The 24715-nt window shown below is 53.9% G+C and overlaps 2 long non-coding RNA genes across 2 annotated transcripts in view; one reads left to right on the top strand and one right to left on the bottom strand.

Moving 5' to 3' along the window:
• Positions 1-2537: 2537 nt before the first annotated feature.
• LOC309859188 overlaps positions 2538-24715 on the bottom strand; it is a 366769-nt gene continuing 344591 nt past the window's right edge. The window contains exons 4-5 of the long non-coding RNA XR_014308589.1: positions 3979-4401; positions 2538-3148 (exon numbers count right to left, since the gene is read on the bottom strand). This is a non-coding gene — a long non-coding RNA (uncharacterized lncRNA). The remainder of the gene's footprint in view (positions 3149-3978; positions 4402-24715) is intronic.
• On the top strand, positions 5201-22727 carry LOC309858935. The gene is made up of 2 exons (XR_014308449.1): positions 5201-5329; positions 22037-22727. It is a non-coding gene; the product is annotated as an uncharacterized lncRNA (long non-coding RNA).

Here is a 24715-nt window from a genome sequence, read left to right as displayed (position 1 = left end):
TTTGTTCTGGGTCTTGCCTACCCTCCGTGACAGATAAACCCATGGGGTTTCCAGAAAGAAGGCATGAATTCATGCCAAGGGGCAGAACAGAGCCTACGACACAGGCCTTGTCCGCCGTTCTTCTCACCAGCAGCCCCCTGGTCCCGTCTGCCAGCGACACCCCCAGCCTGCTCTCCCTGCCACAATATTTACGGCCAATCTTCGCTTAGGCTCATGGGGAGAGCGACGGGTCTAGCTGGACTGAGACGGTCCATGAGTGGGACAGCTTGGAGCAAGAGAGATCCACGCTTCCCTGAGGGAAGTACCCGCAGTGCTCTCCAGGGACGAGAGAGGCTGGGGTAGGGAGGTTTCTGACTTAAGGATACCCGTGCCTCAGCTCGGGACCAAAAGGGTACCGGGTCCCTAGAGGCCCTGGAAAGGGGCCACCAGGTCACAGATACCCACTTCCCTGCCCAAGCCTGGCCCCAAAGCACAAGAACTGTGGGGCCATGCCGGCCCGGGGCCAGGACCGCACCCACCATGTATGGGGTGTGATTCAGGAGGGACAGTTTCCCCAATGCTCCAGGTGGCCCAAGACTCATGGAAACCGCGTCGCTCTTCAAGAAAAGAAGCTGCCTTCTCCGCACACCTGAACTACCCGTGGTCGGGCAGAACAAGCAGCTCGAGGCGACGGGTCCTGACCCGGACATCAAGGGCACCGCACCTGCGCAGGGGACAGCGTGACAGCACAGGCACCACTGGTGTCTGCTGTGGGGCAGCCCCCGTCTCTACGGAGACCAGCGGAGGAAGGAGGGAAGGAGGGAGTGGTACGGAAAGAGGGACAGAGGGAGAGACGGACGGAGCCGGGGACAGTCAGGACGGCCTCGTGGAACGGTCCCACTCGGGGCTCGGGCCAGGGCCTCCCCATCCGCCTCGGCTCTGCCTTTCGGGACCATCACAACAGCCGGCGAGTCTTCTGTGCCTCCGTCCAAGAGAAATCAGGGACGCGGCGAGGTGGCGGATGCCCAAGGCCTGGGGTCCGCGGGTGGTAATTAACCCAGCCCATGTCAGTAGCTTCGCGCTGATGTGGAGAAAAGGAACCGTCTTTGTTTTGACATCAAACGTTCCTAGTTACCAACCAGGACTAAGCAGCCAGCGAGCGGAGGCAGAGACGCTGTGAAAGGGTCCCGGTGAATGAGGTGGTTCACATGGCGGGCACGGGGCACAGGGTGGGCGGGCGGCAGCTGGCGTACGTGCCAAGGGCTGCTTTCTATTTGTGCTTTCTCTATCTTGGGAAAAAGTGTGCTTTTTTTAAACACTGCTTACAAATAAAACAAAACAAAACCGCCTGGTATTTTGCAACCTCCGTAGCAGTTACCAATGCTTCCCTCAACCAGACGGAAGGGAGACGTGCTCCCCGCCTCTCAGACCAGGACTAGAAGCCAGGCTGGGTCCGCCACCCACTAGCCCCGCCTCCCCCCTGTAAAGCGCAGGGAATGCCTGGACTGCCCCCCGGGCGGGGGTGGGGGGATGGGGGACAGGGGCAGGGTAGAGGCGCGGGGGCGGTGCCAGGCCGGCTGGGCCGACCTCTGACTTTGACTCGGCTCCAGCCGGACGGCCGCTGGGGCCGGGCCCAGAGGATGCCCCGCGCCACGCTGCTCGGCGACGCCGCTCAGCCTCCTTCTCCGGCTCCCGCAGTCCCTCGGCCTCTTCCTGCAGTCTCCGGGCAGTGGGGAGCGTCCTGGCTCGCGGGAACCATGCTTCTTGCTGCCCGCCTGTGCGCTCATGGCCGTGGTGTCATCAGGGAAACAGACTCACATCATGACATGCTCCAACCGCGGAGCGGCCTTCGCGGCTGTCAGGAAGCCAGAGGAGCACGTGGCAGGGAACCCCAGTGGAACCCACCAGAACACCACCGTCCAGGGCCCCGAGTCACCAGGCACAGCCTTCACCAGACCAGCTGGGCTCCTCACAGAGCACTCCAGGAAACTCCTGGGACCATTTGTCGGTCAAGGCCTGTTGCCCACGGCTCACATAGCTGCTTGCAAACGTGGGGAGCCCCCGGCAGCCACCCCCTGGGCTGCACTGACCTCTGGGCGGACGGCACTCACGGGCACCACTTGGGGCCGGGGTCCCGGGAAGCTCAACTCCAGACACACGTCCACCCTGCAGGGGAGGCCGCCGAACGGAGGGGAGCTGACCTTGCCACGTGGACGGCAGATGGAGAAGCACTCGGTGGTGTGAGCGCAGGGGAGACTTGAACCTGACGCCACCATCGGAGTCACCTCCCCCGGGAAGAACGGGGAAGCGCAGAGAGATCACGGCCTCTGAAAACCCTCTAGGCTAATTTATCTGTTTGTCTCAAATGTCATTTTTCCCCCAAGAGGTGAATTGTGTTACTATTTCTTCAAAACCTGATGAATATGAGGAGGTTATAATGAAGCAGCCTGGAGGGAGAGGGCATACTGAGCAAAAAACCCTGTGATCGTTAACAATTGCCGGTCTCTAGAAACACAAAAATACAAGTGGAAAACATAATGAAAAGTGCACTACTTTATACGAGATGCGCAGCACTTAAAATCCCATAAATATTTCATCAGGGCCTTTATCCGGTTGGAGACATGAGGAGCGGCTCTGCAGCACGAGGCGAGGCCACGGTCAGTGTGTCTGCCGCATCTCGGGAGCGGGGAGAGGGGCCTTGGGCGCAGGCAGATGGGGCCCTGGGACTCCAGCCAGCGCCCTCCACGGGGATGGGCCCGTGCCCAGAGGTGGCTCTGCAGAGAAGGACTCGAGACGGGGGCGGGCAGGCCAGCTTCTCTAGCCTTTCAGCCCCGATCGTCCACAGGCGTCCTGCTTCCGGCCTTTCAAAGACTTCTCCCTTTGTAGTAAAATCAACATGCCAGGAGGCCTGCATTCTTGGCCTTTTCCAGAATCTGCTGGCAAACAGTGCCGGTGTCAGAACAACGTCCGTGCTCAGTGTAGACCAGGATCTCAACAGGGCACCCTGGAAATGAGCGTGCACGAGCGCTGCCCTGGGGGGCCCCCAGCCTGGCTGCCACGGCACCCTCGGCCTCCGTAGCCTGCGCGTCCAGCAACACGCTGGGCGGTGCAGGAAATACCTGGTGTGCAGACGAGCTGCTGCCCCTGCCCTCCAGGGGCTTACAGTTTCCTGGGAATTGGCAAAAACACACAGGAAGGCAGATGAGGACCCTTTCAAACAGCAGAGCCCTGAGAGTCCACAGGCAAGGTTCTCAGGGACACAGACTTGCGGATGAGCTACCCAGGTGCCCCTGCAAGGAGGGCTTGCTGCCCAGCGCCTGGGAGTGTGGTCAGTAGACAAGCTGCAGGCTCCGAACCCCCGGGCCCGGCCTCAGCCCGGTGACCTGGTCGTGCCCTTAGCCATGGCCATGCCACTGAGAAGCGGAGGAGGCAGTATAAAGGCCAAGCCATTCGTGCCCAAAAGCTCACTCTGATGGGGCCATGGGGTCTACGAAGGGCTCCCAATAAGCATCCCGCGCAGGGACTGCTGATATCATCATCCTTCCAAGAGCCCAACTGGTGACACTCTGCTCAGCCCCAACCCCTCCTCCTGCTTGCTGGCGCCCACTGGGCTCTCCTGGTTCCCTGCCTGGACATAAAGCATTGAGCTTCAGGTTAGCTCCCCCTGGAGGCCATGGTCCTCTGCTGACCCCACTTTGGCCCCTTGAAGCTCTGTCTGCGGTGCTGCGGGGTCCCGTGCTACTTCTCCTTATTCTCTCTGGACTGTGAGGACCATCTCTGCTACACACACGTCCCCAGCACTGCCATGGCCTCTGGGCTGGGACCCCTTCTGGCTCTCATTCCACTGACCTATGTCCGTGGCAGGCTCTGCTTCCTCCCTTCGCCCCCCAGGGTGGGCCTTGGCCCTTCATACCGGGACTAAAGATCTCTGCTGATGACATTTCATCATACCCCAGACACCAGGGTACTTGGGAGACAGATTCCTGGGTGGAGACATACCTTTGGCATCACCTAGTCTGGCAGGAACATGGTCTGAGCCCTGATGTGTTTGCCAGTCAAAGTCCCAGAGATGCTGACTTCAAGACCACATATTTTCAGACCCGGTGGCACCCTAAAACCTGCAGTCCGGACTCCGAGCCCTGTTTCTCCTACAGTAGTCAGTGCATATCACATCAGAGGTGTCTGAGCCTCTTAACCATACAGAACATCTATCTGATCGAGGGCAGCATAAGGAATTAGAAGATGCAAGTGAAATCGGCTCCTTAAAAATCATCTCGAGTAGGGGATGTGACAGCAGCCCAGGGGAACTCACGGGGACACGCCGACGCACGCATCCGAGCACAGGCCGCTTCTCCACGGGGCCTGGTAATCAGATCGGCACCGGCGGCGAGATCACTTCATACACTCGGAGCCGACGGTGATCTGGGGAAGCAGAAAAGCCCAATAGTTGATGAATGGCCGCGATCACGTCTATCGAAGTCTTCCAGGAAACTTTATCTGACGTGACTGGTCTTAACCATGAAACTGAACAAAGAATCAGCTTCCACCAGAAATGGGAAGTTTGAGTTGCACGCCAGATAAAAATACACTTCTAGAGGAACAAAGTCGTCCCTGCGCCGGAGAGTGGGGATGATTCTGCGGAGCAGGCATCAGAAGAAGAAGCCATTAAGTGGGTATTGAAGCTCTGGGCGTCCCCTCCAGCAACAAGAGTCATTAGTCTGACGAATGTCAAGTGCTAATCCAGAACTAATGGGGTTTAATTTTATGAATTGTTTTCATAAATATTAGAAAACATCTTGAGAGAGACACACTGTATTATATATCTGTGTACATGATGAATGCATGCAAATGACCGGGCCCGGCTCCTGAATAATTCATCACCATCATTTTATTTACATAGGAAAATGATACTTGATCTGTTTGGCAGATTTTAAGCTACAGTTCCTGTTGGTAAACCGAGCCCCTAGTGTGCAGGCAAAAGGCTCAGGGCAGTGGGAGGTCCTCTGTACAGGAGACGGCGGTCTTTATCTCACTGAAGCCGCTGGTTCTTTAGAAAACAAATGCGTGTTTGGTCTGGTCTATTTTTAAGTCTCAGCTCTGTAACGGCTCTTGCATAACGGCTTTCAAAGAAACACCCCCCTTCCTGTGACTCTTTCATCCTGTTTATGATGCCCTCTGCTTGCTCTTTTTCAAAAAAGGCTTTTCTTCCCCTGTCCTTGCTGCCTTGAGAAACCAAGTAAGAGGACAGGAAGCTGAAAGGCACTGGAGAGAGTCCTAGGAGGAGACAAGATGGGCACCGGGAGTCTCGGGGTGCCCTCGCCGCACACTTGGCACTTTGAAGACAACATGGGTAAGAGTATGTGAGGGGCTGTGGGGGGGCCAGACAGTTCCGACTTCCGGCCGTGAGTGGGGACCTGTAGGGGTCCCGGGGTTACTCAGCAGGCGGTCACCTGTCAACAATTACCACCAGCTCCCTCTTAGAGCAGGGAGGCATCTCTCCACTCCTGGTTCTGTAGCTCTTCTCGGACATCATCACGCCTGCCCAGCTGCCGGTCTGGCCACGCCGCCCAGACGGTGGGCGCGGCCCGCACGCGCTGTCAGACGCTACCACCACCTTGCTCTCTCTCTGCCCTTCCTTCTGTCTTCCTGATGCCATCTTCCTTGGGCACAGAGAGGACACGTCTGCTGGACAGGCACTGGGACGCCGGCCTGCCCGGGGCTCGTGGTCTTTCTAGAGCCCCGTCTCGTGTATTCCCTTGGTGCATTTCTCCTTCCGCGCAACTCAGCAACCCCCGCCCCACCCCACAGCCTCCGGTCCCGCCTCTCAGTCCTCGGCTCTGCCCGCCAGCGCAGTGAGGGCTGGAGGTGAGGGTCCCGCGTGGTGGTGACCCTAACGGAGGGGGTTCAGTGACTGTAGCTCAGGACCCTGCCACCCCCGTGTACAGGGCGCCCGAGCCTCTCGGGCCCACAGAACACTGCTGCCCGGCAGGTGAGGCCCTCGAGGGCTCGGGCATCTGCACCACTCTCAGTGATGGGCAGGGAGCCGTAGGGGCCAATGAAGCCTTTGTTCCTGGCGCCCTGAGCCCCAGCCCACCTCCCTTTGCAGAGACACTTTCACGGGGATCATCTCACAGCCTCCTTTGGGGAACCCCAACCAGGGCGAATGCCAACAAGGAGCACCCCTGTTCCTCCGGGGAGCCCGTCCCTCCTGTGTGGCCCCAGTGACCACAGGCGAGGAGGCCATGGTCTAGGAACTCAGAGCACAGACGTGGAAGCCTACTTCCATCACCTGCAGGACAGGACAGTGTCAGGATAACCTGTGTCATAAGAGGACTCAGTCATGAGGCATTAAAGGAGTTACTCCCTGCAAAGTCCCACAGGCACGGCATGAGCCAGACCGGCACCGCCAACATGTTTATGACACAGAAACACATATGTGCATGCTCGGGTACACTCGACCGTCTCCCACCTCCCAGTTTTGATGCATTTGTGGACCAGAGAAGCAGTTTTCCCAGGACTCCAGTATGGGTTCAGCCACGTGGGAGGCTGGAGCCGACTGGAGTCACATGAGGTGGCCAGGACCTTATGCCCCAGGGCTGCCCAGACCTCAGGAGCTGGGATGTGAGGTCCCCACTCCTTTTGGAGCTCAGCCCATTCTCAAAGCCTCATCTAAGCGTGGCTCAGGTCAGCGGCTCCAGTGCCCACAGGGAGACTGCAGGGCTGGATCTCAGAGCTTCACAGTCACTCAGAGAGCTTGTCCTCCATCCTAAGAAACCAAAAGGAAGCTGGAGATTTGCTTTGCCATAAGGAACACCAGCGGGCCAGATCCCTGCAGAAGCGTCTAGACTACATCATCATCCATCATACCGTTCCCCGCAAGGCCCGGGTTCAGAAATGTCCAAGCAAGTGACACTCCCAGTAATAGAGCCGGTGGCTTTGCAGTTACAAAGGGTGAGGCACTTTGGTCTCAAATATTTGCCTGGAATCCACTGTCAAAGCTCATCACTTACAGCAGGAAAACGGTGGCAGCGGCCAGAAAGCATATTAGTTCCTTGATAAAACAATTAGGGGAAACAGCTAGACAGCTGATCAGCTCATCAATTAACCCATCTCACATCTCACAGACAAGACCAGACAGCATATGAGACTGAATAAAATATATTGATCACTTTGGAGTTGATGCACAGGACTGTGGGAATTGAGCCTGGGGCTTCAGACTCATTAAATCGACCTCACTTCAAATGTTCTCTTTCAGGTTGATCTGAAAAGCATATTTCTCTGCATTTGGCTCCCACTGTTGGAATGTTGTGTATTTTTGTATTTGTGGAACACGAAAGACATGGCTGAGGTGCCAATCTCGCCTCTTGTCTCTTTCAACTTCCTCTTGCCAAGATGGCGGTGCAGATCACTCACGAGAACACATTTTTATTTCAAGTCCTAAAGATATGGGGAAAATTCTTAAATCCTTCACAGGCCCCGAGAAAGTCTTTACTAGGAGTCACTGTTCTCTAAGAGTTCCCCCAAATTAAAATCTCTCTCTGAAATGTGAGACATCAACAAATCCTAATTTTACGTTCAGCAAATTGACCTGAAGTGTGTCCGTGAGTGAGATAATCCCAGGTGAGAGGTGAAGATTTGTGGAGGCTCGTTAAGCTTTCTTTTCCGGAGAAACCCACACAGGGAGGTAGTTCTGGGAGAACACACTTACCGCACCATGAAAGTAATGACAGAATTCAGTTCCATATAGAGAGGAGGAATTCACGAGCACTCCAAGACCCCCAGGATGGCCTCTGCTTTTCTTCTAATGGGACCTTAATATATCTTTAATCAACACTTCCTTGAGGCGTGAAAGGGAGAATTTCTCGAAGATCCTGATACAGGCAGTGCTTCGTATCTTATTTGATGAAGTGTCGGTGTGAACCATTACCGGTTAACACAAGTGTGTGAGAAGCAACCTCTCGACCCACATGTGAAAGCGAGACGTGCTTAGCCTGGAGGGCTCTCGTCAGGTGCCCTTGGACTCCATTTGGAACAGCATTCACCGAGGCACCGTGCAGTCTCTGGTCCCCTCCAGCCCAGCCGAGTGTCAGGCGAGACATGGTTCTGCAGTCACGACCTGGTGCTTGCTACGGCCTGTGCGGAGACTGTGGCCTCCTCCCTACCTGGGAGAAGTAATTCCTTCAAACAGCCCAGGACAGAAAAGTTTTTGCCTCAACATCTGGAGATAAATGCTGTGTGTGTTCAGGCACTTAGCAAATATGTAAGAAGCATGCCATTGTTATGTGGGTAAAGTGTCTCCTGGGAAGAAAAAAAGATGTGTTTGTGGCATTGGTCAACTTTGGTTGTATAAATATTCCCAACATTTTCTATTTCAACCAAGCAACACAATGTCACTGGACACGGAGTTGGGGAAAGCCGCGCGGAATCCCCTCTCGTGAGCCAGGTCAAGCCTGCCCCAGCACATGGTGTAACACGGTGATGCTGGAAAGATACGTCGCACTCACATCTGTCCTTGTCCTTGAGGAGCTCACAAGATAGCCAGGAACTTGGCGCATGCCTGGGAGTCGTCCTTCCACGGTCCGACATCTAAATTAGACAGAGGAATTCTCCCGTGGATGCTATAGAAAGTGATCTAGAGTACGGGGCGGCTGTGCCCGTGACACGGCACAAAATCAGACAGCAGCGTAACAGGAGACAAGACCGTGCTGGTCTGTAGCAGGAGATCATCCACGACTTTCGCAATTACTCTTTCTGAGGAACGTCACAGATCTGTAATTTGGTGAAGACTCGCTGTTCAAAAGCAGCTAGGGTAACTGGGAAAGAGGCGCCACCCATTCCAACAGAAATGAGGAGAGAAGTCCACATCGGGGAACGGCAGACGAGGTGATTTATGACAGCCCCCGCTGAGAACTACGCAAGTTGGATTTGGTAAAAAGGGACCAGCGGGGCCTTCGGGGGCAGGTGACAGAGGCGCTCACAGATAAGGCTTTGACTCTCAGGAAGAAGTTTGATCTCTTATTCCCTCCTTGGGAAAATCTACGAACTTTCTACTAAGTCGTTCTAATCATCGCGGGCTGGAAATGCAACAGGACTGTTTGGTCTTAACGCCATAGGAGTCCGATAACACGCGCCCTTGTGCCGAGAAGGAAAGCCTGTGGGGAGTTGTAGTGACAACGGGATAGTCTTTCCTGACAAAGAGTGGGACGGAAGAAACCGCGGAAGTAGGAAAATAGAAACCCAAGGGAAAGCACCTTGAAAGGACTTGAAACACTACTTGCCGCTTCATGAACCCGTTGTTGTAGGGTTACAGGTAATGAGAAACCCATCCTTACGCATCTTTTGAGGCCTGAGGCCTTTAGCTTCCCGAGACTTGGCTTTATAAAGGCTGAAACGACGGTGCACTCCTGTAGCTCCAGACAGCGCCTCTGTTGCCACGGGAGGAGCCCGTCCCGCAGTCCCTCGTCTGTCAAACAGAGGAAGCCCGAGTCCTCCGGGCTGCTCTGAGAACCAGCGTTAGAGGGAAGGGGAGGCTGCCCGTGCTCGGGATGATTTGTGTAGACTGTCGGATTTTAATGAGGAGTGGAAAGTGTCGCGCGTCTTCAACAGCGTGTGTACTAAATCACGGGCTTTCATGACCTCCCTAGAAAAGCCATTTGTTCTATAATTATGTAATACCCATATATGTGTCACAAGAAGGCAGTGAGTTTACTATTTTAAATTAAATTTTATTAGTGCTAGGAACGTGCACCAGGCAAGCTAACAATCTACACGACCGTTCCAAGTGGGTATTTCACAGCAAAGAGTCCTCTTCCAAAGTAGAGGTCTTGTTTGCTTTGCTTTTTTCAGAGAAAATGAAAATTCATTTGCAACAGTGTTGAGAAGCAGCATTTCCTACAGATGACACAGTTTGGATGTGGAAATTGTCGGAGCTCCTCACTGTCCCACAGCGGAGGGCTCACCGCCCCTACCCAGCGAGCTGGCAGGACACTGTCCACGTTTCCATGCTGTCCTAGAAGGCAACAAGCAGCAGCACGGCCAAGGGCACAGCCTGGCACGCAGGATCACGGCAGACCAGACTGGTGGTGTATTCTGACGCGTCTCAAGTTACGGAAAGTTTAACTGAAGATAATTACCTCATCCGCGTTTATTTTTCCGTCCTCAAAAATGCCTGCTCCCAGGAAAGAAAGGACCAGTGTGACTTATTCTGTACACACCGCTGTGTTCAATAAACACCCTCACGTCTCTCTCAGCCGCACAACCGTGACCAGACCCAAGGCAGATGGTGTTCCGCAGGTCAGGGAAGCGGGGTCTGCCGAGCACTCTGAGCTGGGATCCGGCGAGGAAACTCTGAACAGAGGGAATCGTTGCGCCAGTGACGGGGCAAAGCAGAGAACAGGCCTGCAGGAGCCGCTCCCACCCCAGGGGCTGAAGGGCCACGGCAGGGTCCAGGGTCCAGGGCCTTCAGGTGGGAACTAGACCATGGGAGAGGGCGACCTGGTGGCAGCTGGAAGCGCGGCAAGAGCGATGTCCAGTGAAGTTGGAGGCACAAAGGCGACGCAGCCACTTCCAGAGACGCCCCTCCAGGCCGGACGAGGGGACGTGCTCCCCGTCCATTACCAGTGCCAGCCCAGACGCAGGAAGGCAAGGGATCCCGGCAAGGCGGCTTGCTCACTGCGGAGCAGAGCCGGAAGAGCAGCGCGGAACCCTGCGTCCACGTTCTCCGACACTGACTCCCCCAATCCACACTCCCTGCCACTGAGACCACTTTCGGGAACAAGCCGCTTTGACGTCCCCGCCTCTTGACCCTGGGGCCACACGGGACTTACTGGAGCCCGAAGACCAAGGCAGAAGAGGCAGCACACTAGTCCGAGCTTGGATCTCCAGAGCCTCGAGTGCTGCCACTGTGGGGCTCATCCTGCTACCCCGAGAAGCTCGTAACCGGTCTGGCCCGCGAGACCCGAGGAAATGATGACAAGGAGCCATGCTTCTCCGGCTCAGCCCGTGGGACAGCGCGGCCCCTGGCTGACCCGCAGGTGCAGGAGGCAGCCTGTTCGCAGAGAAAGAGCAGATCCGGCCAGGACCGGCCATGTCCACCCTAGACCAGCCGACCCCGCCCACCCTATAACAGTCGGTGGCTGTGGCACCGGCCACGGGGTGCTGCAGCAAGGGCACCCTGAGAGCGCTAAGAGGGGACCAGCAGATGACCATCGCTGACACGTCACGTGACTATCAACCAGCTGAACCCAAAGAGGGTTTCCACGACCACGTCATACCAGCGCCTTGGCTGTGCCGGTCCATCTTGTTTTGCCGTATTTGCAAACTGCTCCTTAGCGTGAATCTGTTGAGGCAGGGACCCTGCTGCTATGGTGGCACCACCAAGATGCCAGGGCCACTGAGGTGAGTTACCAGAGCCGAGCTCAGAATGATCGGTGGGGGCTCGGGGGAGGCAAGGAGTGCAGAAGCCTCTGCAGAGGGAGAAGACGGCAGGTCGGACAGGAGAGCATCGGGCCGCTTTGACTACATGAGCCTGGCCAGAGCCCAGAGTGCCCGTGTGTGGGAAACCGTACGAGAAGGTTCCACAGGAGCCGTAGAAAGATTCCCACCCATGCACTTGGGATTAGGCAAAAGTCACGTAGCATTACAATTACTCTTCTCCGTCTTTTTTTTTTTTTTTAAGATTTTATTTATTTATTTGACAGACAGAAATCACAAGTAGACAGAGAGGCAGGCAGAGAGAGAGAAAGCGGAGGAAGCAGGCTTCAAGCTCAGCAGAGAGCCCGACGCGGGGCTCAATCCCAGGACCCTGGGACCATGACCTGAGCTGACAGCAGAGGCTTTAACCAACAGAGCCACCCACGTGCCCCCCTCTTTTCCTTCTTAATTCAACATCTTGATGGAAATACAATGGACACATTCACCCCTTGAAGGTGCACAGGTCCGTGGTTTCTGTGTACTTGGTCATGGAGCCATTACCGAAGTCAGCTTAGAACATTTCCATTGTCCTGACGCGAAGCCTCCTGTCCGCTGGCGGTTGCCCCAGCTGTCCCTCGTCCTCACCCCAGACACCCACACTCCTCTCCTTTCTGTCTCTAAAGATCTGCCTCTTGCACAAATTTCCTATAAAAGGAACCAGACAATAAACACAAACACCTGCCGGGCACGTCTTCATACAGCAGGCCCAGCCCCAAGCATCTGAAGAGAAGTCGCTCATTCAGTCCTTGTGAGAGACCCGTCACGCGGAGACCCACCATAAAGCCAGGGACTGGAGGAGAAAACTGAAGACAGAGAAGGGGCTGCTCCGAGTCCACACAGCTTGGAAATGGTGGAATCTAAATTTGTTCCTGGGCAGTTATTCCTGAAAATCCCTGCAATTGCCTCATGGTCTCTCATGGGGTTGCAGCCAAGATGCTGGCAGGGGCTGGGATCTCATCCGAAGGCTGGGGACAGGGGGTCTGTCTAGCGCTCACCCCCATGATTGTTGTTAGGACTCAGCTCCTCACAGGTCTCTGACTGAGGGCCTCGGCTCCTCTCTGGCTGTTGACCGGCTTGTCCTTGGCTCCGTCCAAGGGGGTCTCTCCGCGGGGCTGCGCACAACAGCAAGCTCGTGAGACCGCACCACGCCAACACCAGGACCCCTTGCGAACTGTTCTCGGAGGTAAAGGCCCATCGCTTTTGCCACATTCCAGACATTATTAGCGGACCACCAGACCCAGCCCAAACCCAGGTAGAGGGGATTACACAGGAAGTGAACCTCGGGGGTCTGGAGTCACTGGGCAGCGCCTAGCGGCTGTCCTCGCATCGTGAACAGCAGTTTCACGTCGTGACGAGTCGTTTGCCCGGGGAGAGCCAGCCGCAGGGAAGCCAAGTCCTAGAGCACCCAGAAGGCTCGCGTGTCTGTCCGTCTGAGCCGCATGCTCCTTGCCTGGGCGTCTGAAACTGCTCTGTCTTTCCTAGGAGCATAGGCATATTTTTGCTTAAATACACAGTCGACTATGTCCGTGACGCGATCTGACGACGGCGCTCCTCTAATTACAGACAGACGGAGGCAAAGAAGGAAGGCGGGAGGAGGAGGGGAGGAAGAGGGGAGGGAAGAGCCGAAAAGGGGACAAGAGACAGGAGAGGGGTTAGGAAGCGGTTCCGGAAGACAGGGGTGCGGCTTGGGGAGGAAGGGGCGGAAAGAGAAGCCAGTCCAGAGACATCAGCCATAGGTGAGGGACAAGAAGTATCTTCGACAGGACAAGTGAATGGAGGGAAGCCCCCGCAAGGTCCTTTAGATCTCCAAAGGTCAGAGTCGGTGACAGACGGGTAAGGTCCAGAGGGGAGAAGACCGGGTTCTGATCTCAGCCCTGGGCTCCTAGATGGCATGCAGGCGATGCTGACCCACCGAGCTGGGTCGGGGGTGGGGGGGCAGACAAGAGCAGGGGGGGCATTGCTCATCTCCCTCCTGGGAAACCACCAGGACCCCCCCCACACACACACAGCTTTTACAGACCCCTCGGCCGCGGATGGGGACAGAGCCCAAGGAGCCAGCAAACCTGCTGCTTGGGTGGATGCAAGACCCCGAAAGGTCATGCCCGCCCCCGCCCAAGAAGAAATCAAGCTTTCCATCTGGGGCCAAACGAAGGGCTGAGCTCTTCCTTCCTAACGCAGGACCCCTCTGTGAAGACGGGATCCGGAACATCTGTGCTCTGTCACGTGTTAGGCTTTGAAGTAGGACATTACAAGGGTTTGGAGCAGGAGGTGAGGGGCGGAGAGTGGGGGAGACAGCCCAGAGGGTCTCTGTCAGTCATTCCCATGCATCCCTCTGCTGCCGGGACCCTGGCGGCTCCCCTCTAACCACTCAGAGACCCTCCGTCCCCCTGCCCGCCCGCCTCAGCCTTCCCAGGGACGCGCCGAAGGTGCCCATTTGCGCCCAGGATGAAACACGTGTGACGACTGTTCTCCTTACTCTCAGGATGTTCACTCTGGTTTGTAAGAAGAAGTATCTCTCCCTAGAGAAAAATTCTCTGATCTTGTTACGGATGGGATGGTGACAGTCTCTGTAATTAAGAATCGTGAGATGCAAATTTGGGAAATGTGCTTGAAAACCTCCGGATTATGATCTCCACTTACTCAATGATTCAGATGGAATGTGACGGCTCGAGCGCGCGTCTCCCCCGCCGCAGCTCCCCCGTGACAGCTGCGTGACCCACGTTGCGCGTTAGACAGTCGGTGCTGGAGTCTGAGCGGGTTCACGGGCGTCGCTCCCGGGGACCCATTCTGAAAGGCACCATTTTCCACCTGCTACAGCCCCCCCAGCTGTCCGCCTGATGCACTCCGCATGCCTCCCGGCGGAGGGCGGGCAGAAATGCAGACGCAACGCCTCATCCATGTGGCCCGGGGGTACCGCGGGAGCCGGTTCTGAGAACCCCTCGGAAACGCCCGGGCCTCCCATTTCAGTCCTGCGGCATCACCGGGGACGTATCTGCCCGCGGAAGTCAGCTCCACACAGTGGCCGCTGGAATTCGTCAGACCCTCTTCCTCTGTGAAACAATCCTTCCGTCCGAACTATGAGCGTGTTTCCTTCTAGCCAAGCCACGGATGCTGTAAGATGAAAATGTGTTGACACACAAGGAAAAAGACCAGAGACGACCGCCAGCCCTTGGGTGTGGCTGCTGAGGACAGCGGGAGGGGCGATGTGACGAGGCCTGAGGGACAACCCAGTCGAAGGACAGCTACAGCCAGACCCAGCACTTCTTCCTGAGCTTCCTAGGGACGGGGGACGCGTGCCAGGCCACTTGGATCTCAGCGCTGTGCACGGGAAGCAGAGGCCACCCAGAGAGGCCGTCCTTCCTGGGAGGGAGTGCGGACCGGGATTGTCCTGCAGGTTCCCTGTGGCCACTTTGCCATGTGGAGGGATTCTACGAAACGAGACTGTTCTTTTAATCCTCAATTTTCAAGAAATGCAATCCTGGAATCTACGTGTGGGTTTGGGGGGACCTGTCCGCGTCGCTGCTGAATAAGGCTCCGACGTCGGTGCCGTGTCATCCACTTCTGTCCCCTCAGCAGCTCTCCCGGGCTTCTCACCGGCGCGTAATCCAGGCTTCTCCCTCTCTCCTTCCTGCTCAGCCTCTCCCTAAACGGATTTCCGTGAGCGCGACACAAACCAGTGAATCGCACGGTGGCCCGGCCGGGCTCCTGTGACCGGCCGAAGAGGACACATTTTCTTTGGCATTTCCACCGTGACCTGTGGGTCTCCGGTCCCTCCCCAGGAGTCTTCGGTGAGGAGACTGTCATAGCAGTGACTGACGAACTAGAACGGAAGGGACAAGCCCCGGCCGTGAGAAACCGAAGCGCCCACCCATCATCACCGGGACGCTCTCCCCAGGGGAAGCCAGCCGCCGCGCTGCGCGCCTGACCAGCCGCTCTGCTGCCCTGACAGCCCCAGGAGAGGCTCTGGGGAGAGACAGCCGGGCCAGCTCGTGTGCCGCCACCTTAGTCACCCCGGCCCCAGGGTCAGACGCCACCTTGGACGTTGGGACTCCAGACACCCCTCAAAGAGAAGAATTGAGGCCGTCGACGTGTGAGCCTAGTGGAGCCAACCCAGCCTGCTCCAGGCCCTGAAGCCCCAGGCTTTGCTCTGTGCAGATGCTGGAGGCACAGAATTACAAGCCCGATGAAAGGCTTGCACTTCACACCACGACGTCTTTTACGTTGTTTTATGCACCAACAGCTCAGCACAGGTCACAAGCGTTGCTCCCGGGGACCCATTCTGAAAGGCACCATTTTCCACCTGCCTACAGCCCCCCCTGGCTGTCCGCCCGATGCACTCCGCATGCCTCCCGGCGGAGGGCGGGCAGAAATGCAGACACGACGCCTCATCCGTGCTGCCCGGGGTACCGCGGGAGCCGGCTCTGGGAACCCCTCGGAAACCCCGTTGCGGCCTGAATCACACCCTCCCTGTGGCACCTCCATCCCTTGTCGCCCTCGGTGCTGTGTGGGGCCCCCCCGCCCCGTGCACGTGAATTACTCAGCAGACACCATAAGAATAGATAAATGTTTGGTGAGAGACGGCGGGGGCGAGAGGCGGAGGAAGGAGGGAGAGACAGACCGCACCGGAGACCGGGGGAGTGTCAGCGAGAGGAGCGTCAGCGAGAGGAGCCCAGTGGACATCCGGTGAGTGAGCGAAGGGAGGAGGAGGAAGAGACGGAGCTTCGGCCCTTCAGCAAAGCGAGGGGAAGCCACCCACTCCAGACGGGGCCCCCAGGCCCGTGCGATGCCCAGTGACCCCGGAAGAGACTTGACCCGGCATAACACGTAACAGGATGCTGGTCTACACCAACAGAATCAGCAGGTGTTTCCCTGGTGGTGTCCCCCACATTCAGAAGGAGGTTTCTATGTCACAGGCAGAGGCATTTTTGAAAAATCTTTGTGAACCCAGACGTGGCTGTTTGATGTCTGAAGAAGAATGAAGGGGAGAGGGGAAGCTGGGAAGCCGCGGGGACCCTCCTGACCGCCCCGATCTCCGCATGAGGCTTGCCCCGGGGGCAGGGGTGGGGAGGGGAGGGGAGGCTGCGGCAGGGGTGGAGCGGAGCATCGCACCCGGACCCTCTCCACTGGCTGAGTGACAGCCAGGGCCACGTGGGAGCTTTCCGGGTGGAAATAAACATTTTATTTCTATGGGTTTATCTATTGCAAACAATTTTATATTCCTTCTTGTCACGCCAAGTAAACTTCCAAAGCGTGTCCAAGGGCTGTCACTGCCTGTTACGCCGCGGCACAGGCTATGTGACGTGTTATTAAGCTGAATGCCATGCAACGCTGAAGAAATGAAATCGTAGCAGCCTCCGCAAATTGTGTGAGTTCCAGCGATTCGAGGCCAAGTGCTCTGGGCAGATCTTCCCGTGGGGAGACCCTCTTCCTGGGATGAGGGACAAAGGCCCCCTTCCGGCATCCTCGCGCTGCTCCGTCACCTCCGACAGCCCCTCCCTCCCCCATCGGGCCGCTCACGTCAGGCTCTCCAAGCGCCTTCTCCACATGTACTTCCTCCTTGCAGAAAACCTCATCTGTGCCCATGGCTTTAATCGCCACGTGCCGACTAATCATAAATTTAAATGTCAGCCCAGGCCTCCCCTCTGTGCTCCAAACCCATGCGCACCTCACAGCCTCAGCGTCTCAGCACACGTGTGTCCGGGGTGTCGAACGTGCCCGAACCGCTCACTCTCGACCTCCGCCCACGCTGGCTCTCTCAACATTCCTTTCGTAGGAACTAGAGCCACGTTAGACAAACCAGGACTCGAGAATCTATTCCGAACTCCTGCCGATCCTTGATCCCCTCCCTGAAGCTCGTCCTACACCACGGCCTGAAGGTTTCACCTCCCAAGTCCCTCTCGTCCACATCTCCTGCATTGGTCTTGTCCACGCTGCCATCACGGCTGCCCGGAAGACTTCTGTCCACTCTGATCCGAGCATCCACGTCCACTCTCACACCTTCTAACCCAACAGACTGACCTCTTAAAAAGTCAAACCGGTCATGTTGCCCTGCTGGCCAAAATCTTTCCCATTTTTAGGGACTTGAACATTATTTCCCAGTGTTCTTAGGGTGAAGCGCACAGTTCTCTACTTGGTCATTCGACCCTGTACATCCTCGGGCCTCCCAGGAGGTCACCTCCCCTGATCCAGTCTTACGGCCTGAAGAACACAGTGCCCGGCACAGCTGCTCTGGCAATGGTTCGAACCCAGGCTGCCCTCGCCCACAGGCTCTACCCCTCACGAGGCCCGTTTTGTTCATCTCTTATCTCTGTGCCTTGTACTATGTCTCATCCAAAATTAGTGTGCAAATAAGACTTGCAAAGAAATGAATTAATAATTATTTTAAATCCTTCATCTGTGGACAATCCAACCTAAAGCATACTGACCCCAAAGACCAGAACCTGGTCCAAGCCAGACACCCCACGGAGGGAACTCAAAAGGCAGCTGGGACTATGTCTCTGTGAAAAGCGACAGCTCTGCGTTGCTCTGACCCACGCTCATGAATTACTGCTCAAAAGACGACCACAAGCCACCCCCGCCTGGAGGACCACAGAGAACCAGTTTCCAGCGCCTCCTCTGCCACCGATAACACACGGCCCCAGCTTAGACCACGACATGGGCCTGTCTCCACAGGCATCCTAAGTTAGCTCTGACTCTGGACCGCAGAATGGATTTCAAGGTCTTGTCGTTACCAGTGAATTGTCCTGCTTTGTTTCCTTTGATTTCCATTCAAGTTCCGCCGGATGGTTAGCCCCACCTCGGGTCTGAAATTGAGCTTCTCAACTGAAATGTGTTTATGAGGATAGAAAAGGGTCTGACTGCAAATGTGCAGCTTAGTCGAAGTATCGATGGGTCGAATCATATCCACAGCTGCTTCCAGAGGAGCAGCTGATTCAGAAAATGAGCCACTGCCATTTTCTTGGAAGCGATTTGGGGTCCAGCAGTGTGAGCAGGGCTTGTGCGTGGGGTGGATTCGGTGGATTCGACAGGGTATGAGTGGGGCGGAGAGAAGGCAGGTCTGGGAGGAACTGGGTCGATGCAGCAGAGGGAAGGTGTCTGGAAACGCCAACAGCCACCATGCTTGGAGCCAGGCAGGGGGGTCTGATCACATTCAGGCGCCGGCTGGGTTGAAGTTCCGTTCATCTTCATGAAGGGCTGGATTTTACCAACCACCACTCGAGAACGCCTCTGCACCAGGTGTTGTAGGGAACCACGCAGGACCCTTGGTCGTGAGTCTTTGGGCATCCACTGCCTTATCTTCCTGCTCCACGCGGGGAGCCTTCTGGCAAGAAGCGGGGGGGAGAGGCTGGCGGGGGCAGGGGACGGGGGCAGTGACAGCAGGAAGAGGAATGAGGTGACAGGAGCCGGCCTCCCGGGAACCCATCGCACCCGCCTCCCTCCTCGTGCCGAGGCGTGGTAAAGCAGAGGCAGTTCAGGGACAGAGAGGCCATCCTCAAATCGTACTCCCTCTATTGTTTTTGTGCTTTCTGGCTGATAAAATGTGAGACACATACCAGCTGGCAGAAGCAAGCGCCTGTGCTCTCCGACGCGGCCAGTCGGCAGAGCCAGTTCTCCTAATGAACACGTTAGTGCAGCCATATATTAAAGACCTGGCACTTTTTATGAGTGGTAATAGGACATTTTGCCTCTCATCTAAAGACTTTATTTGCCCTGAAAACAGCAGCCGAGCCTGTTCTGATTTCTCCGCACGGCCGCTGGTTGTCTGAGCACAGTCATGGCCCAGCGGGGGTGGGGTGGGGGGTGTCCTGAAACAGTGCAGGGCTTCTACCACCTGATGACACGAAAACAGCCCCAGGGTCAAGACGACAACTTCAGAGAGGCTCGTCAGCTCTCCTTCAAAGGGAAAAGGGATGTGAAGTCGTTATTGCTAAAGATACAGGAATCTTCAAATGCCATCCTAACAGGATATTTTGACAGATATTTGTTTCCACGAAAAGTAATGAATTTCACAAGGGAAACAGATTGGAAAATGATTAAATGGACACAGTGCTTTAAAGTGTGGCTCCTGGACCATTTTCCGAGCGACGATGCTCTCTGCTGCGTGGTTCCGGCAGAAGCCCTATTCAGACCCTCTGGCCATGGGTGGTGGACACAGCTTCCAGCCCAGCAGCCTCCAGGGCAGCATAAGGGCAGGAGGGGCTTCTCGAACACCTGGGGCAGAACCAAGGAAAGAGAGCTTGGATTTTCCAGAGAGGGGAGGCTTCTGATTCCCTTGAACTGTAATTACCCTATTGATCTTGGTATCATCACGGTCCTCAGAAATCCACACCCCTTTATCTGGCACTTACTAAAACTTAAGTGTTTTCATATATTATGCTTTTTTTAAGGGCTAAAAGAAGAGACAGGATTATGCTTTGGACTGGAAATGTCTTTTGGTTCAAAGAGGACATTTCTACAGTGTCTGTTCACTTGGGCCTCTACTCACGAGGCTTTCCATTCCTTGTTGGTCTGTGGAAGTCTTCTCGAAAGCCCCAGCTGCATGCCTTGGGGGACGGTCACCTCCCCAGCCCACTTCAGACTGGTTCCTGTTTCCGCACCTTCTCCTCATAGCTTGGAGCTTCACCAGCTTGGCCACTCAGCGGGGCTCTAGATGTGCTGTCCTTCACGCATGGCTGGTAAGAGCCACGTTCATAAGACATGTGATTGGCTCTTGGACTGACCCTGTGGCTTTCTCACTGGCACTGAGCACGGCCCCCCATCACGGCAGATTCTGTTAATCCAGCTCATAACTTGATCATAAACTGCCCAACCAGAAAATCAAGGCCACACAGCACACAGTGGGGCCATCTCAGGATGGCCGAGTCCACATGGGGAGATCTGGGGGTCTGGGTTTGGGCTGCTCAGTTGGGTTTGGGTTTGGGCTATTGTAGGTAAGGCCTTGGGTAAAACGATCTGTAATGTATTTCTTTCGGGATTTAAACTGAGAGGCCGTATTCATGTACTGAATTGAAGCAAGAGTTAAAAATAAACTTTTCCCATTTGTAGAATGTCATTAAAACTCTGCCCTGACACGTTGCTGAATTGCTGTATGAGTTCTAGTAGTTTGGGGGTGGAGTCTTTTGGGTTTTTCATATAAAGAATCATGTCATCTGCGAAGAGAGAGAGTTTGACTTCTTCATTGCCAGTTTGGATACATTTTATTTCTCTTCGTTGTCTGATTGCTGTTGCTAGGACTTCTAATACTATGTTGAACAAGAGTGGTGAGAGTCGGCATCCTTGTCGTGATCCTGATCTCAACAGGAAGCCTGCCAGCTTTTTCCCATTGAGGATGATATTTGCTGTGGGTCTTTCATAGAATTGATTCCATTTACTATAGCACCAAGAACCATAAGATACCTGGGAATAAAGCTAACCAAAGAGGTAAAGGATCTGTACTCGAGGAACTACAGAACACTCATGAAAGAAACTGAAAAAGACGCAAAAAGATGGAAGACCATTCCATGCTCTTGGATCAGAAGAATAAACATTGTTAAAATGTCTATACTGCCTAGAGCAATCTATACTTTTAATGCCATTCCAATGAAAATTCCACCGGTATTTTTCAAAGAGCTGGAGCAAATAATCCTAAAATTTGTATGGAATCAGAAGAGACCCCGAATTGCTAAGGAAATGTTGAAAAACAAAAATTAAACTGGGGGCATCACATTACCTGATTTGAAGCTTTACTACAAAGCTGTGATCACCAAAACAGCATGGTACTGGCATAAAAACAGACACATAGACCAGTGGAACAGAGTAGAGAGCCCAGATACGGACCCTCAACTCTATGGGCAAATAATCTTTGACAAAACAGGAAAAAATATACAGTGGAAAAAAGACAGTCTCTTCAATAAATGGTGCTGGGAAAACTGGACAGCTATATGTAGAAGAATGAAACTCGACCATTCTCTTACACCGTACACAAAGATAAACTCAAAATGTATAAAAGATCTCAATGTGAGACAGGAATCCATCAGAATCCTAGAGGAGAACACAGGCAGTAATCTCTTCGATATCAGCCACAGCAACTTCTTTCTAGATATGTCTCCAAAGGCAAAGGAAACAAAAGCAAAAATGAACTTTTGGGACTTCATCAAGGTCAAAACTTCTGCACAGCAAAGGAAACAAGTCAACAAAACAAAGAGGCAACCCACGGAATGGGAGAAGATATTTACAAATGACAGTACAGACAAAAGGTTGATATCCAGGATCTATAAAGAACTCCTCAAACTCAACACACACAAAAAAGATAATCATATAAAAAAAATGGGCAGATGATATGAACAGACACTTCTCCAATGAAGACATACAAATGGCTATCAGACACATGAAAAAATGTTCATCATCATTAGCCATCAGGGAGATTCAAATTAAAACCACATTGAGATGCCATCTTACACCAGTTAGAATGGCCAAAATTAGCAAGACAGGAAACAAAATGTGTTGGAGAGGATGTGGAGAAAGGGGAACCCTCTTACACTGTTGGTGGGAATGCAGGTTGGTGCAGCCACTTTGGAAAACTGTGGAGATTCCTCAAGAATCACAGTTTTCCTTGGGTAATGGTATGAGACGGAGTAAGTCGGGAGACGGCACACAGAACCCTACTGCCACACTTGGCCGAGGAGGCCATTGACCCTAATTCCTCATTGGACCAAGCACACTGAGCCCCCAGAAGCAACACGCCGCAGTCAAGGGGGTCCTGTCTCGTGCTTCCTTCCTCTGTGCTCTGCTTCTTGCCAAGTAGAGAACACACCGCATTGTGAGAGCTCCCTGTGTTCTACAGCTGGCATCTGGACCGTCCGGGATGAACGCCTGACCCTGCCGATCCTTTTACCCCATCACGAGTGCACAGCAGAAAGGGTCTATCAGTCTCAACAAGCCTTATACTCTTCTCCTCAGAAACACTGACCACGCACCAAATACACACCTGACCCTGTGCTGGGGTGTTGCGCGGCCCCGTGGAGCACGAGGTCCGGCAATGAATGAAAGGGTACTTCCTGCCTGTCCCATTACACAAAATTAATGCCATGACAGCCCCACAGTTAGGATGTGACGAAATAGATAAGTTTGGAGGAAGAGTGAAAATTGAGCAAAGTATTCTGGTGGGCAAACTGGGGGGAAAAAACTCTAAAAATGTCTGTGTCTTTTGGGTTAGCAATCTCACTTCCAAAAATGTATACCAAGTAAATAATTAGAAATGTTGGCTAATTGAACATAATAATAAAAAAAGAAATACATTTGATAAACTGTATTCAGTGGTTTTCAAAACAGTGCATTTTACATTAATGAAAAACAGAAAATATCCAAATGTCAAGCAATTAGAGGGAGCCTAAGTAAATTATGGCATGTCCACACCATAGAACTCTTTAAAGAATTCACTAGAATCATAATATATGAGAATAATACTTGACATAAGAAAAAATCACAATGCACTAAATCTATAAATTAATTTTCTGGAAATTTATGACATTGTGTCTCCCTGCACACACTTTGCACAATCTCTTCATTTACTTAGGTCTTCTTCTATGACTCTTTAAGCACATTTTGATTTTTTTCGTACACCTCTCCTTTAGATGCATTCCTTGATACTTATTTACATATGTTTTATGAATGTTTTTTGCCAGAGTAAAAAATGCAGTTTAATTTTGTATATTGATAAAATAGCCACAGGGCCTTTCTTCATGTTAGTATTTTCCTGGTGTATCTTCTGCCCAATCTAAAAAGCAGACATGTCATCACACACCATCTTTATATAAAAATGTAATAAAATCATAGCCACAAAAATAGGCTAAAAATGCTCACCTCAAAGTGTTCGTAGTACATACGCTTGGGCGGTGCCATCACAAGCCATCTATTTTAATTTGTATTTATTTTAGCGCTTATGATTTTTTTTCTTTTTTTCAGTCTCCCATTCTAAATACATGATGTTAAATTTTAGCAAATGTAACAGGCATTCATATTCAAAAATGTTAACATTTTTTTTCTCCATCAAGCACCTCTCAGCTCCCCCTAAGCTTTCTAGAAACCAGTGAAGCATGCAGTCGAGTTGCTTTGGAGAGTCTAGACTTGGGCTCCATTTGCACATCAGAGTTGCTGTGTCAGAGGTCAGGGACTGTCCACTTTTCTTGTTCATTCGCCAGTTCCAGCTCCACGAGCCCTGCTTCACTCAGCCCTGTTCCCACAGTGCCCCCAAGACGGCCCGAGTTGCATCCGTCCTCGGGACTGAGTCGGAGTCGTGGAGACAAAAGCATCCATCTGTGGACTGCTCAGGGGAACGGTGCCCACTGCCAAGTGGGGGGTTCAGAGCCGGATGACGTCTGCCCTTTGACAGCCGTGTGCCTGTTCCCTCATGAGGAGGAACGGCTGACACCAGCGTGCGTTGCTATCAGGGGTCAGGGATGCATGGAAGGAACTCGAGAGACACACAAGGCGGGATTGAATGGAAGAGGTTTGCAGGTGAGGACCTTCGAACACTCACGGCATAATCCCCAGCCACAAGGGAGGCATGAGACAGCCAGGGGAGGTGGAAGCCATAGGTTAGCTCTCCAATCTCTCCATCAGACAACCGTGTCAGAGATGCGCTCTCAAACAAGAAACACCAATGAGCCACCTCAGAAGCCTGGGCTCTCCTTCTTCTGATCTGCTGGCTTCGCTCCCTAGACTGTCGTCCTCTGGGTAGTAGCTGTCTCGGGGGAGAAGGTGTCTTAGTCAGCCTGGGCTACCATAACGAAGTGCCATCGACTGGGTGGCTACAGTGACGGACACTAATTTCTCACAGCTCAGGGGACTGAGAAGTTCAAGATCAAGGTCCAGAAGATTCTGCTCTGGGTGAGGGCCCCTGCCCACTGTGACCTCACATGGCAAAGACAGCAATCTCTGGTATTTCTCTTCTTTCAAGGGCACTAATCCTGTCATGCAGGCTCTATCCTCATGATCTCATGTGCCCTTCATCGTCTCCCAAAGGCCCCACCTCCTCGTTCCATAATACTGGGGTTAGGGCTTCGATATATGATGGGGTGGGAAAAGGGCATAAACATTCAGTCCACACCAGGAGGCGACCGGAGGTGTGCGCCGTCTCTCACCTGGCTCACGCATTTCCACCCAGGACTGCCGAGCGACATCTCCACCTTTGCCCCCAGGAACCTCTGAGACACTGGAACAAGGCGCCAGATAAAACAACTTCAAGTCCAAGCTCACCCCTCACCCCACAAAACGAGCATGAATG

This window comes from Mustela nivalis, assembly GCF_964662115.1.
Source record: "Mustela nivalis genome assembly, chromosome: 2".
Classification (NCBI taxonomy): domain Eukaryota; kingdom Metazoa; phylum Chordata; class Mammalia; order Carnivora; family Mustelidae; genus Mustela; species Mustela nivalis.
This window is presented reverse-complemented; position numbering and strand designations above follow the sequence as displayed.